The 5,678-nt window shown below is 35.7% G+C and overlaps 1 protein-coding gene across 2 annotated transcripts in view; it reads right to left on the minus strand.

Annotated features, from left to right (window-relative positions):
* Positions 1-5,678, minus strand: part of bsf (bicoid stability factor) — a 62,777-nt gene that overhangs the window by 10,795 nt on the left and 46,304 nt on the right. The gene's annotated exons all lie outside the window — the stretch shown is intronic.

The following is a 5,678-nucleotide window of genomic DNA, read 5'->3' on the forward strand; positions in this document are numbered from 1 at the left end:
AACCGAAACTGTGCATGTATGCATTACTTCGGTTTTACATATGCATTATTTCGGTTTTCACCGAAACTATTTCGGTTTTCAACCGAAACTGTGCATATATGCATTATTTCGGTTTTTTCGTATGCATTATTTCGGTTTTTTTCATATGCATTATTTCGTATGCACAGTTTCCATATGCACAATTTCAGGGTGCCAGTTAAGATCGATAAAGCAGTCGATCACATGTTATAGGCTTGGTGCCGATAACGTCGATAACGATGTTTAACTGGCAGGTGGAGGTAAGATTTTCAAATTTAGATTAGATTATCCTTTATTTTCTTATCCATCATAACTAGTGTTGGTCCGATACCAGCATGTACTCGATGCCTGCACTCATTAAAAGTATCAAAAGGAATACTCGATGCTACTCACAAGTATCGTTAGGGCTACTCAATTCTACTTGTACTCGAAAGTATTTACACAGACGAGAAATTTTAGTTTAACGACCCTTCACAATATAGCAACATACAGTGGAGAAAGGCTTACGCTGTATTTCCACTAGGCATTTAATGGCAAAAATGACAAATGACAAAAATAGTATTTAAGTTCATTTCCACATGGAATTTTTTCAAATGGCATACATTTTTTGTCATTTTGTAGTGGAAGCTCGGCATTATGAAGAGCGGAAAAATGCCTTTTGATATCCTCCTATTTTGAAATGAGGTTACTTGAAAGTGCTGAAAAGGAGTCGTTAAGTATTGAGAAAGCTAATCGCTCACTTGGTTTGATTCTTCTGTTTCAAAACGAATTCTAGACGATGCTGACGAAAATCACTCGCTCCACATCCTGCATTATTACTTTTGTTTTCCATTTTCAATCGTTCTTTTAGTTTTAAGCCAAGCAAAATCAAGTGGTTATCGTTTTTTTTTTTTCAAAAACTACAACACAGACCTATTTTCCGTTGATTTTCCCAAATTTAGCAAACAAGTAAATACTTGCACTTTGTACTCGATACCAATGAAGTACTTGCACACGCGTATCTAAGTGCAAAAAATACTCGGTACTTGGTAGAGGTACTCGAGTATAAGTAAAACACGAGACACTCGATTTTAATTTATTATTTATTTTCTTACTATGTAGGGCAGCCGTTCACTACAAGTGCGCACGAAAAAAGACAAAATACAAGGGCAGTACTTATTATTTAAATATTAAATCTAACTAATAGCTGTCCGTTGATTGTTGTTGTTGCTGCCTTCCAAACTGAAGCCGTAATGGCGTGTCAGTGCTTTTGGTGGGAAATGGTTCGTGTTGGTCGTTATGCTACTGTTTGCGCTGCACCGAACTGACAAAGCGGATGCGCGTGCAGACTAGCGAGCGTCAGCACCTTTTCAGTGGAAGTAGCTTTTCGTTGATCGAGAGCCAATTTGTTGAGAAGTCAATTCGCTGAGAAGTCAATTGCTTACTGTTGATTTTGTTGTGACGAAATGGCAAGCGGAAGCGCGTGTTGACCACCGGGGTGTCAGCACCTTATGGAAGGGTATCAACCTCTCGCTGGTGTTAACTCTCCCCCTTCTAAAATCGGCCGCCCTCGGGCGCGCCATCGTTCAGTCCTGGGGCCTTGGTAATATTATTCTCTATCAAATTTATGACAATGCGTTTCTGCCGATTCTTCCTCCGGCGAAATATAGTCAGCGCTATGACCGCCGAGATAGTTAATCCACTAAGGGAACTAAACATTATGATTGAGTTTATATTAATTTTGTACCTTAGTGTTGCGATATGTCTTAAATTCCGTATGTTGACTTCGTCTAAATATGGCAACGACAGCGTTGCAATTTGCTCGGTAAACTTAATATCTTGAGCCATGGGAGCCTCCGGAGTCAGTTGGTACTCATTCTTGTGGTTGATGTAACTACTGTCGTTAATGGTCACTTTGCTTTTGAATATAATTAGGTATGTGCCATTTACGGTGATCATTGATTTGTCTTCTTGTTGTATTTCCGCGTAGCGATTGTTAATTATAACGACACCATCGTCTACCATTTCTATGGGCGATATGTTGTGGGCGGATGTAGTCCTACACGTTGCTATGTAGTTGTTTAGTAGCTGTTGTAAACATGGGTTTGTCGTGCTTTGAATTTCCTCGCAGAACGTCGATGCGACCGCTTTTTTGCATTAATCAACTAGCCTGTATTGCTTACTACATTTTGCTACTACATTAGTTTCTAATATTATAATCCTATTGTCGTGCACTACTACTTCTTGTTTTATTGCATACATTGTTAATTTTTGGATATTTTATTACAAAAACGATAATCCCGTGGTTTTGCAGTATCTTAAGCTTAGAATTCTTAATGATATCATTAATGCTAATGGCAACTCGACTTCTTGGCTATCCAACAGGACAGGGTTTAAAATATTAAATTTCCCTAACGTGAAAGAAAGAGCTATGTTATTTAGTTCGGCAATCGCGGCCCTATTTCTGCTACTGATAAGGTTAAATAAATTAGCCTTATCGATTTCTGCTTGTTTAGTGTGTGCTAACAGTTGGTTTATGGTTCTCGTAAGTTTATGGATCTGGATTTGCAACTCTGAATTATTTTAATCTGCTGCTCATTTGCTTCTATAAGGCTTTCTTCTTTTTTGCTGACCTCGTGAAAATCATCGAAATCTGGGGTTCCTGCGAAATGGCAAGCGGATGCGCGTGTTGACCAGCGGGGTGTCAGCACTTTATGGAAGGGTATCAACCTCTCGCTAGTGTTAACTTATATTCTTCTAAGTATTGGCATCGGAACATCACTAATCATAACAAGTTCGACTAAAAACTTTATGAGTACATTAAAAATTTAAATAAGAAAATAGTTAATGACATAGAGTGTTCAATAAAAGTGAACAGAGGTAATGCCATTTCCTTCACTATGTATTACTTAATGCTGTGGGGCGCAAAATGATAACCCAAAATTTATCTCTGTATGTGAACATGTATAAAAAATAAATGGAAACATTCCAAAAGCAAACTGTTATATACGTACATATAACACCATTGTGAATTTTAAAGTAATCATAAGCTATCTTTATCTTTATGCAAATACTCTTTATGGCTTATTTTACCTTTTATCCAGAGACCGAAAATAACTGGTCCACTTTAAAATGATAAGGATAGATAAAAAAAAGGATAAAGGCAAAGGTAAAAATAGAAACAAAAACAAAGATGCGTAAACTAGTGAAAAAATGAAAAAAAAATCAAGCTTTAACAGAAGAAAAATTTAAAAAATAACAGGTTCTGTGCCAAATGTTTGCATTTGTACTAAAGCCAGTTCTGTTACGAAAAAAAACAAATCAAGAAAAAAATCGATGGATAAATACGAAATAATGAGTGGTCAAATGTAAATGCGCAAAGATTTTTTGTATGAAAAATGAGCAGGAAAGAAGGTTACTCATACGCCACGTACACACGAGTAACACGCTTTACTGCTCGTATTTCATACAAAAAATCTTTGCGCATTTTCATTTGACCACTCATTCTCATTTTCTTCATCAGTAACTTGATTTTATTTTGTAACAGATAAGGCTTTAGTAAAAATCCAAAATTCAGGCACAGAACCTGTTATTTTTTAAATTTTCTACTGTTAAAGTTTGATGAATGATTAATTAATTTTTTTATTAAGATTTTTAAATTGGTTCGCAAGATATACGTGATTAAAAAGAACCAATTTTTGCTTAAGCTGAGTAAGCTGAGTTAAGCTGGTGAAATGGAATTAACCATTTGGTTATCGATATTTTTACTGGTTTGTTATCGATATTGTTACCGAATTTGCTATCGATTTTTTATCGATTATTTATCGATTTTGTTATCGATTATTTATCGATTTTGTCATCGAGTTTTTATCGATTTTGTTATCGATATTTTTATCGATATATTTAGCGATTTTGTTAATGCTATTTTTACAGATTTTCTTATAGATTTTGCTATCGAAATGCTATCAAATTTGTCATCGACATTTTTATCGGTTTTGTTATCGATATTTTGTTGGATGTTAGGGATTATGTTATCGATAGAGTATAAAGGTAAAAACGAAGATAAAGGAAAACAGAATAACATAAATGTAATTAGAACGAACAGGGATAGAGGTGGGGATATATGTAGATAGAAAAAATACAAGAAATATCGTTACTCGAATAAAGAAACAATAATAAAAACTTCCAATTCGTTTTTCTCAAAACTATACTTTTCATGTTACACTATTTCATTATTCCAGCGACGATATAACCTTAAGCAAAAGCAGATGTATGTATGTACATACATATGTATGTATATTGGTTATGAGAAAAAATAGATATGTAACGTAAGTTTCATTTCTCCAGTGTGGCCCAGGCGCACTAAATTTTTTATCACTACTGGTATTCAAGTGAAAAAAGGTGCGTAATTCAACGCTTGATTTTCGGCCCATCTTCATCCTTAAATAAGTAAACTCTCAATAGAAGCAATCTACCGAAGCACTTCTCCAGTATTTTAAACATACCTACTTGGATACCGTTGCATTTAAAACAAAAAAGGAAATCAAAAGGTCAATTCGAAACTTAAAAAAACATCAAATCAAATAAAAGTCTAACCAGTGCAGATTAGCCAAAAACTTGTTATGAAAGTTATTGTGAGTGATTTATTTTTTATAACAAGAAATAAATGACAATTTGTGGCACAGCAAAAAGTGGGCCGGTTATTTTCGGTCTCGGCTTTAATCATTATATTATACTTTAACGCAAACCGCTACACATGAAGTCAATAAAGTGAAGTCGTGAATTGACGTACTAGTTTCACTCGGTATACTACATATTGGCGAAGAGCGTGAAAGAAACATTTATTTAAGATGTTATAAAGGCGCGTGTTTTATGAAAAATTAGCTTAATAAAAACTTTTAATAGACAGTACATTTTATGCACCAAAAGTAAAAAAAAAATTACCATATATCATCCATAAATTTTCGCCGCACAACGAATCTTGGCTTTTGTGGAAAGAGAAACTGGAAATACACTTTGCCGAAATCAATGGCACGGAGGAGAATGCAAAAACGCCTACTCTTTTAATGGCTATTGGAGCTACTCCGTACGAAGTTATACACAACCTTTGCAGTACCGAATCACCTGTCTCATAAACTTATAAAAAACTTTGCGAAATACTCAAAACGCATTACACTCCACCGTTAATTATCTTTCGCGAGCGTAAGAATTTTCATTCAGTCACTCAGGCCGAAGGTATCGCAATGGTATTCGAGGGTAAATAAACTTGCACTTTCATGTAAATTTGGAGAAAACTTATCAGCCTTTGTCTTGGATCGATTTGTAATGGGAATCGGCAATGCAATATTCGAGCGACTTTGCGAAGAAGACGATAGACTAAACATCGATCAAGCACTCCGAAAAGCTCTTTAGTGGAAATGCAGTTTCCATTACCCAAGCAACACAATGGTATGCAAGTTAACTATACAAAATGCAATACATATAACAAGAAGTCAAAAGGCACTAGGTACAACAATACCAAACGCGTAAGCAATGACAACGAGCGACAGTAGGACATTCCCACGACAGCCGGTTCTACGTACCGGAATGACTCGGGTTTCACCCGACCAAGGGCTGTTGTTTCGGCGATCTAACCCCGTTTAGGTCGGCGAAGTATCTCAGAAGTTGTCCGTCCATAGGGC

The sequence above is a fragment of the Rhagoletis zephyria genome, unplaced genomic scaffold (genome assembly GCF_001687245.7).
Source record: "Rhagoletis zephyria isolate East Lansing unplaced genomic scaffold, Rhagoletis_zephyria_1.1 Rzeph_scaffold_01115, whole genome shotgun sequence".
In the NCBI taxonomy this organism is placed as follows: Eukaryota; Metazoa; Arthropoda; class Insecta; order Diptera; family Tephritidae; genus Rhagoletis; species Rhagoletis zephyria.